The following is a 10,497-nucleotide window of genomic DNA, read 5'->3' as shown; positions in this document are numbered from 1 at the left end:
ACTTCTTGTTTAGGGCTAATTTATCAACTTTTGTGGAGGTGCTGCAGTCTATTCTCAAGCAGATGTTAGTGGCTCAGAGTCGAATACACGGTGATGGACCCTCCAAAGCACGCAGGCCTTTTTTCACTGCTACTAATTATGCCACTATAAATCTTAGGGGTGTGTCACAGCTGCATTGAAGTCAGAGGAGTGACGGTGGCTTTCAGCTGGTGCGGTATATGAAAGGTGGTGGGGGTGATGGATGCCCCGTGGGCCTCACGCTTGATGAATTGGGCAAGGGGTTGACGAGGAGTCACCGATGGCCAGGCTTTGTGCGAAAAGACACCAGGGCCCTCGCTGCTGAGGAGGATGAAAGGAGGATTCGTCTCAGCTGTAGGTTGGGAGGATTAGAGAAAGCAGAGGAGAGGGGCAAAGAAAGAGCAAAGTGAAACAAAAATGGGGGGTCTGGGAGGGGTGTGGAAAGGAAACCCGTCTTCCTTCTGATTTTTGCTCACTGTCCGTCAAGTTAATGTAAAACCTGAAACTCACCTCACAGTGGCATGCTGAATTTTAATTTCTTTATCATTGTGGCTATTACAAATACATCTGTTGCTGGCCAGTCATGTTTAATAGATGACATGGCAGATATATAACTGCAAATTAAAAAAAAAAGCAAAAAAAAAAAAAAAAGCAACCAAGAGTTAAAATGTTACCATATGCTGAGAACCTGCAGAGGATACGGAGAAGAAGAGAGTAACCTCAAGCGCATGGCCGCGGCTTTGAAGTTGCTCTCTCATGAGTCACTGAGAGTGAGTTCACACTGAAAATGAAGTTACACTTGCATTGGGAACTGGGGACTAATAGGAGCCTCACCTGTTTGTTTGGATTAGACAAACTTCACATGTGTCCTCCTCAGAGAGGGGAGCCAAGGTCTGCCTGGAGAAACCGAGCCAGTTGACTCAATTATGAAGCCTGGAAGAGGAGTTTGTTACTGAGGTAAAGGAACCTCTCAGGTTGGGAACAAAACCTTGGCAGCTGTGGCAGTGCCTTTAAAAGTTAGCACACCCCTTCCTCGCTTTTGGCTTTTCCTGTGTCAAACTTTGATGTAATTTATTAGGATGTGTCTAGTAGTGTGAAGGGGGAGAAAAAGAATACAAGCGGTCAGATATTTTAAGAACAAAAATTGGAAAAATGTCTGTTTGCGTTTATATTTAACCCCTTTATGCTTCCTTTAGAAGCCACATAATTAGTAAACTGAGTCCGCCTGTGTGTAATTTACTCTCTGCGCTGAATAGAGAGAAAACCACAAGACCTTTGGTTTTTCAGTTTGTCACTAACGAGACGCACCAAACGTGGAACGAGGTGCTCTTGTCAGATATAGTCAAAATTTAACTTTCCGACCTACAATTTATTTAACTAACATTGCATGTCGATCTAAACCACACCTTCATTTGAAACATTACGTTGGCAGCATGATGCTGCGGAGACGCTTTTCTTCAGCAGAGACTAGGAAGCTGGTCAGAGTTGATTTGGAAACAAAATACTTTAAACTGGGTGAAGGTTCACTCCCCAACAGGACAACTACACTAAACGTGCAGCCAGAACTACAGTGGAAAAGTTTTTGTTCAAAAAGCATATTCGTCTGTTAGACTGGTCCAGTCAAAGTGCAAAGCTAAATCCAAACTAAAAAAAAAATATTTGGCAACATGTGAAGGATGTTCATTTTCCAACTAATCTCATAAATGTTTTGGTCAAGAGTCAGGGGGGGAAAAAATGCAGTCTCAGCAGGAAGACTTGTGGATGAATTTGCAATTAAAGGTGGTTCAACAAAAGTGTTTATTCACAGAGGTTGAATAAAAATGCATGTCATTTTTTCAAATTTTTACCTCTAGTAGATTTTAAAAATCATGTGTCCTTTTCCTTCTGCAATAAAAATCCCCCCGATTCCAACAACATGTAGGGCAATATTTGAACCTGTAACCAAACCTCTGCTCTTTTTTGCACTTTTGATTAGACTGTATACAAGTACAGGTCATTTATCATGATTCTTCCTCTACCATGTTTTACAATTGAAAAGTGTGCCCATGGAGGTACCGTCTTTTTTTTTTTCATTTCTTTTACATTTTCCCCTTAAATATTACATATTTAACTCTATCTTTTTATTTGCTAGTATTCCCTAACCCCCCCAACAAAAAAAAAAAAAAAACCCTCTAGAGTTTTCACAGAACATTTGTTTATACTGACTCTGAACTATAAACAGTGCTGTATTTCCAGTGATTTATGAGGACAGTCAGTAGTAGTGCGTCAACTCTTGGTGTAAATGGGGCTAAGTACAAATGCAGACAACGTTCAGATATTTTTTTTGGAATACGTGTAGAGATCTTTTATCACTTTCTCTCAATTTCTTGATGACATATTCACTACCTTTGTGTTGATCCGTTTCACAAAAATCCCAGTAAAATGAAATGAAGTTTGTTGTAACTTGACAAAATGTGGAAAAAGTTTTAAGTGTAGTGAATACTCTCTCAAGCTTTATCAAAACGCATGACATAAGGTAATGATGAGGGGTAAATTGAGAGGTTAAAGTTCAACTTTTCATGTCGAGATACAGAGTGAAACATCCAGAACGCCTGCAGCTGTTGCAGTTTACGAAAGTCTTTACGGTTTGGGCGCTCAATTTTCCTTCTGATTTGCTCCAAAAAGGTGAAAAATTTCCACATTCCAACATCTGCCATAATAGCAACAGAAGAGTCAGTGTTTGCCATTAATCTTTAATGAATGCCCAGTTTAGAAGACCCCCCCGCCCCCAGCTTTTCCTAATCCGTCTCTTCTAATCATCAGATCTGGGATCAGGTCCTCGAACCCCTCTTAACCTCAGCCTTAAGAAGGCAGGGAGTAGAAAAAGGGCTGACTCAGTGTTAGCGGCTACCACCAGGTTAACAAGGCTACTAACGGGGTCAGAGCCCCTCCGCCCCTCCCTCCACGTCCGCCGGCCAGCAGAGCTGCGCCACTTTACATTAAGACAGTTAGCTGCAGACCAGTGGGAAAGGGAGGATATCATCTGTTCTTATTTTACCTTTTGTCAAGCAGCATGTGGAAAATGATCTTCGCTGTGAGTTATTTGCAGAGCTGGATTCCGTGTTATTTCATTCCCAAGCAGAGACATAACAGAGAGGGTCTCTACTTTCACGCAGGTGGTCCTCCGGCCTTGTTCAAGGGCGCCGTGTGCGTTGGGGCAAGGGCTGGGAGAGGGGAGACACAGACAGATGCATGCGAATTTAGGTAATGGTGTTGCATTTCAGTGCCTGCTTTACTTGGCCGGCCCGTGTAAAGATAGTGTTAATTAATTTGTTTGCTTTGCTTTCAAGCACCAACAAATGGAGCCCTCCAGGTTTAGCGAAGCCACTTGTATGCAAAGAACAGCGTCTAAAACCAACATTTGTTGTACAAATTGCTTGCATATGTCCTTGGAATAGGAGGGGGAAAAAAAAAAAAACTCCTTGTCATGACACCAACAGAGATGTTCTCTTTTTTTTTTTTAACTCAAAGGGAAAACCGTAGCAGGAATATTTGAACTCTGTCTCGAAGATTTTGGTTTAGCAGCTAATTATCCGTACTCCAAACTTGCAGTTTTGCTCTTCTCATCAGACAGCAGCTGACTTGAACTGAAGCACCACAAGTCATATTTTTTAGCTCCGGTGGTTCTTTTTTTTAAAGACGCTTTTCCTTTTATGGAAGCCACATTTCGAGTGGCGAATGCACATCTGTAAGGCTGTACAGGGTGTGACCCTGGCGTATGACTCTCACCGGTTGGTGATTTTTGAGCGAGAGGTCACAGATGAGCGGTCGGAGTGACGTTCCACCTGTCTGTCTTGCCCACTGGTGCAACGACAGCTCAACTTTCTCAGCTCTGCAGGGCTGCAGTCTGAGGTTTCAGAGTGTATATGCGTGATCATGATGAGGGAACAGGCCCGCAGAGCAAGACTATTTTTCTTACTACAACACAGAGCAGGAATCTACCCTCAAACAGATGTTAGCAGCCCTTTGTAGAGGCTTTGGCACGGAGCCCAACTCTACCTATCTGCACAGCTATTTACATGGCAATCCAGCTGCTCAGCCTTTTTACTCTTTCCTCCACCCTTCCCTGCTCGCTCTGCCTGTGCCTTTAGTCCCCTACCCCCAACCCCTGCCCCAAACCTCGCCTTTTGAAATCAAATACCTGCTCTTATATAAACTTTGATCAATCAAAGGCAGTAATTTGTTTAGCTGGCGAGACAGTGACATACTGGTGCAGGTTCGGTTACTCACAGAAGAAAAAGGCCAGGCTTCCCGTATCTGAGAATATCTCAGGGCTGACGCAAACTTTTACTCCGCACTTTTTTAAAAAAAAAAAAAAAATATTTAGCTGGTTTCTTTCTGCAGAAGAGACAAATATATCCAAAATATTTTAGCCTCGCTAATTTGATTTATTGTCAGATGTAGTTCAAGCAGATGTGGGAGAGAGGGATTTATAATTAGACCGATTCCAGGAATGAGGGTTTATATTTGCTTGCTTACTAGCAGGGGTATTAAGGGCTTTACAGCAGAGGTAAAGGGTTCTCAGCAGTAAAGACTGACTAATGACATTTAAATGCTTCACTAGCTGCTTATGCAGCACTATTACCTTGCAGCAAGAAGGTTCTGCGTTCCTGGACTTTGCATGTTTTTCCTGTGCATGCATGGGTTCTCCCTGGGTACTCCTTGTTCCTCCAATACTCCAAAGCTATGACTGTTGGGTTTAATAGTTACTCCTCATAGCCTTCAGATTGTGTGAGTGTGTGTGCATCTTTGTTTATCCTCTGTTGCCCAGTGATGGACCGGGGGACCTGTTCAAGGTGAATGCCTCTCGTCGCCCAGTGATCACTGGCGATGGATGCCAGCCCTCGATGGATGGATTTTTCTTTCTTCTAGTAAAATGAATGTACAAGAATTTAGAAAGAAGCAAACTCAATCATTTACTAACTTGTCGAATTGATTGCAATTCTCAGATCCTTCCCTAATTGCCCCAAATTTCAGAAACAGTGTTTTCTTCTTCTACATGTTTACCAGGTCCAAGCATCGAATTGGCTTTCTTTCATCAATCTCTTTCTTCTTGTCGCTCTTCCATAACGGCCATATTTGTTGAGTGAACAACTAATGGTGGTTCTGTCTACAGGTTCTCCCACCTGAGCCGTGGATCTCTGCAGCTCCTCCTGAAATACCATGAGTCTTCTGAGTTTTCCTGCAACTTTACAAAAGTGTGCTGTTAGTCCTTCAAATAAAATCCCAAGAAAATACGCTGACATTTCTGTGCCAAAATGGGGGGAAATGCAACATTTTACCTGCCTTAAATAGCGGTCACCATGCCATGCTCTGTGAACCAGAGCACATGCTGACACTCGGCCTCATTTGTCTGTGATTTATCAGGCTTCCTGTGATCTGTGCCAGTAGATAATCTGTTGACAGAAGAGTTGTCAGATTGTGGAGTGAACTTTAAAAGCTTAATTTGTAGGACAATCTCACAAGCGTCAAATAAAATAAAAGAGCCGCTTCTAGAAAGTCACAGTAAACAATTTATGACCTCGTCTCACATGTTCTCTAGCGCGTATTGAACAACAGAGTTATGCTGGCAGAAAACGGTAAGAATACTAGGCATAGATGCTATTTATTAACTGATTTATGAAAGTTTTATAAGCCCTTGGAAAAACAGCCATATTGAGTTTTACGATCCAGAAGAACACAGTCTTCTCACTCTGCTATGGATCTGTTCCTTATTAAGACGCAGCCCAGTGGCTGCATCATCATAAGAAGATAATTAGACAAGCAACCTTCATGCAAATGAAAGGAAATGAAATCAAAGTCCGCTGGGGCCCTGAAGCTGGCCGGCTCGTCAGTAGAGGGTGCTGATGTGTTTTCCCCTCGTAGAGCTTCAGCCAACATCTCAGATTGCCTCAGAACCATGCGATGTCACGCCATGACAAATGGAGATACATTAGTTAATTAAAGTGGGGAGTTCAAAACGGGGTGACGCAGGTTGTCATTTTTCTTCCCGCCCCACATTCCTCAGAGTCACGATGTAAAAGCAGAGCCAGGTCCAGCTCTGACTCTCCTGGCGTGATTGGTCGACTTCTTTTCTCCGTCTCTGTAATCAAGGCCGCCACAGCTTCTGACGTCTTTTTTTTTTTTTTTTTCTTGGTGTTTTTTCTCCCTGCTTTTCCCAGGTTGGTTGTTGACTTAAGTGGACACTCATTTAATACGTTCACGGAGATAATCTATTGTCTGAAAAGATTAATGGAGTAGGTTTGTATAGGCCTGCACCTAAACAAATAAAATCCCTTGACATTATCCAGTTCAGAAACATTCAGTGGCTTAAACCATTTCATCATAAATGAAAATACAGAGGGAAACCAAAAGTGTCGGTGGATTCATAGTAGAGGGTTTGCATTTTTAGGGTTAAAGTGGAAACAAAGCAGAATAAACTCATAGTTCTCCTCCAAGCCAATTTAGCATCTTCGGCTTTGATGTTGTCGGGGCAAATAGTTGTTGGGTTGAGACAGTTTCTGCCTTCGCTGCCAGAACCGAGGCTGGAGGCAGAGACAGGTGCACGGCGTTCATCACATCCTGATGGAGCAATCCAAGGGCCAAGATGTCCTTCTCGACATATTGGAAACGTTTGTTAACAGATGGAGACTTGTGCTGGCAAACGTTCCCTGACTTTGGCCAAAAACGAGGGAGGAAGGGAGAGGAGAGAGGGTGGAAAGGAACGTTTAATATCAAATGGCACGAATGACTCAGATAGAGAAAGAGGAGGGAGGGAGATAAGACATATAACAATAAATTTTATTGTGTGCATGTCTAGGGTTTATAGGGCCTTGCAAAAGTATTAACACCTCCTGGACTTTTTCATCTTTTGTCATGTTACAACTGCAAACTTCAATTTATGTTATCAGGATTGTGAGTGATAAACCAACAATAAGCAGGGAATAACATCCAGATGGCATGATGCTGCCAGCATAACATTTCACAGTGGATGGTGATTTTAGGGTTTTTAGGGTCATGCGCAATATTCGATTTCCTCCAGTTTTACAGCTGCCATCAGTTTTCAATTCAATTTTACAAAAATTAAAGTGAATTCAGTCCAGTCACACAAACACATGTGTGTACAGTTCAATTTGATCCTAGTTCAATCAACACAAAGAAGTTCCTTTTATTACTAACCCTTTCATGCATCGTGGTCACTACAGTGGACAGCCGTCTAAAAGCCATTTTCTTGTGCTTCTTGTGGATTTTTATGTTATAAATGCACACAGACCGCTGAAGTGGACACTAATGCACCATAAAATACACCATCAACTACTGACCATCAGCTACAATTGCTAGAAATTATTTTTGTTAAATCCAATATGGCCGACAGACAAAAAAGCATGCAGACCGACCCGGTCCCTCCTTCTACTGTAGACGACTCTTGCGGGTAAAAAAAAAATATTGTGACATCAGATAACCTCATAAGAACAACACTACTGATGTATTTTTCAAATAACAACTTTGTATTTGGTGAAAATTACAATTGATCACCTAAAAGAAAATAAAATAAAAAAATTTTTCCTACCTTTTTTATGCCATAAGAAAATCAAAAACAATTTTGAAAAAAAAAAAAATCCTGACACAAAGGATTATAATTCATGCATGAAAGGGTTAAAATTGGTCAAATGTTTTCCATCTTAGGAGATCTGAGTGCATGAAGTCACTGGCCAGTAGATTAAATCCTCCTGCATGAAAACAACAACAGTGAACTGTTGCTTGGATTTACATAAAGGTCAAAAGGTTCAGTTTTGGTCTCATCTGAACAGACATGTTTTTGGGTCCCATAGATGTTCTTGAGGTAACCTCCAAACAGGACTTCTTCCAACAGTGACTTTCTTCTTGCTTTCCGTCTGTGTGCAAGACAATGTTGCTTTGATAGACTCTCCCAACCTCTGCAGCTCGTCCATAGCTACTGCTGGCCTCTGATTAATGCACTCCTGGTCCAGTTTGTCATAGGAATGGCACGGACATGGTTTGCAGTCGTGCCATGCTCTTTCTATTTTCAGATGATGGATTGAAGATTGCTCAAGTCAAAGCTTGATAAATAGTTTTTTTTTTTACCCTAGCCCTGCTTTTAAACTTCGACATAGCATTCCCCCCAGACCTGTTTACGGTGTCCCTTGATCGTCATGATGCCGTTTGTTCTCTAAAAACCCTCTCAGGCCTTCACCGAACAGTTGGATTTATATTTATACTAAGGTTAAATTACTATATTTACTAATCTGGGGAAGGCAATTGGATGTACTCAAATTTATTTAGGGGTATAAGGGTAAAACTGAGATTTATGCAAATGCATGCTACATTTTTTTGTTTGTAAAAAAAAAAAAAAAAAAACACAAAAAGAAAACTATAAATAATTTTCTTTCACTTCACAATTATGCCCTGCCTTGTCAGTCATAACAACCCCTCCTCCACACTCCAAAAAAGGACTTTCAGTTTTTCTTGTAAAAATTGTAAGGGGTATGAATAGTTTTGCAAGCCACTGTGAGGATGACGTATTAAAACGAGTTAAATCTGCAGCTGCAAAATGTGCAAAACCACAAACGGGTTGAAAGGTTTCCCCACATGACATCTTTTCTGATCCAGTTTCTGTCATACTTTTCAAGCATGTCTTAGTCGCACATGTTCCTCCCCAGTACACTTTCCTCTATCAGCTTCATTCCTCCTGTAAGGTCGCACAGCTACAGCTGGCATCAATATGTCGGGGGGCCTTTTTTTTTTTTTTTTTTCTCTGTCTGAGCCCCAGTGCTGGAAAGTTACATTCATCTGGGTAATCAGTTTAGAAGATAATGAAAACAGAGATTGTTTACAGAGATTAGGCCCTTGGAAATGGGGTAATCAGAGCGTTGGAAGGGCACTGACAGCAACGCGCTGGATCTGTGTCTATAGAAACCAAGCAACGCCGACGCAGCCCTCCGAGCCTCGATGTCATCACAGATAGAAGATAGAGTGCCTTATCCTGCGCTGCTCTCCATTTGGTCCTCCTTGCTGGAACGAAATCACTCAATGTTTAACAGACGCAGCACCTGTTGGCCAGATGTGTTTGAGTAATGAATGAAATATAGAATGAAGTAAGCATTTTGACAAAAATGTTCGGAGGAAAAATTAATCACAGCCTTGATTTCTTCTTAGCCCTGTTGTTTAATGCCCTGTTATGCCGTACGTGGCAATGGATTTATAGATTTACATCAGTGGGAGGAAGGCGGATTACCCCGATTCAAAGACAACATCTCGGGGCTTCATAGGCACGTGGATTAAATGCTTAGGCCGACATAAACTTCATTAAAACGGAGGCCAACTGTCATTTTCTCCTCCTTTGCAAAGGTAGGTTTTAATTTGTGGAGGTCAAGTCGTGCTGTTTCTTGGCTGAACTGTTCAATCAGAGACAAACGAGGCTCGGGTTCAACCCGGGGGGCGGGGGGTTGTTTTATAAGAGCTCACCTCAGAACAGCCATGAAAGTAATTATCAGTATCTCATATCTCATGCATCGAGGGGGAACATGTGTTTAGGATTTGGTCTTACAGAGTTTGCCCCCCACCCTTTCCACCAGACAAACTTCACTTGTATCATTGTGCTAACTGGGTGCTGGTGTGACTGTGGATTTATCAAAATGTCATCTGAAAAGAAAGAGAAAGATCTCCGATACAGATAGATGGTGGAGTTTCCCGGAAGAAGACAGAAAGCTTAATGTGCCAAGACAAGAGGTGGAGCCGCTCGATTTGACCCGTTCAAGCAGCTCTTGGCGCTTCTAGAAAAATCTACATATCCAACCCATGCATCAAATACCAATAGAGTGCTATGAAAAAGTATTTGGTCCTGAACAGGTTTCTTCTGTTTTCGCTTTGTCAAACTGTAGATCGTTAGAACATTTTTTAAAACATGAAACAAACATCAGTTTTCAAATTATTATTCAATTAATTAAGGGAAAAATAAACTATCCAAACCAAGATGGCCAATTGTGGAAACGTTTCTAATTTAACCTAATAGCTGGTTACGTTTTAAACAAAGTTTGATTTAGTTTTGCTTGTCATTGGAGTTATTTTAGTTTTGCTTATAGTTGGTGGCCTTTGATATTTATTAATGTAAAATTTTCACCACAGTTCTGCTTTGAGTTGCTGTCATCTTTTTTTTTTTTCATTTTAATTGATTTTTACGAGTTAAATAAAATATATAAAGCAAACACGATTGCATTCAGACACAGAAGAAGTTTTTCCAGCAAGTTCAGACTTTGACTATGCCTCTCCAAAAGACAACTTTTTTTGTAGTTGTCTTTTAAGTCATTTTAAGGTATACTTGTTGATGCACTTAAGGTGGTTGTCCTTTTTAGTAATTCCAACAAATTACTAAAATGGTTCTGTGTTTTCTCCATTGATAGAAATTAGCTTTTTGCAGTAGTTTGCTGCAGTCTTAAAGCT

This window comes from Poecilia latipinna, unplaced genomic scaffold, assembly GCF_001443285.1.
Source record: "Poecilia latipinna isolate Pla-1442-1.1 unplaced genomic scaffold, P_latipinna-1.0 Scaffold606, whole genome shotgun sequence".
Classification (NCBI taxonomy): domain Eukaryota; kingdom Metazoa; phylum Chordata; class Actinopteri; order Cyprinodontiformes; family Poeciliidae; genus Poecilia; species Poecilia latipinna.
This window is presented reverse-complemented; position numbering follows the sequence as displayed.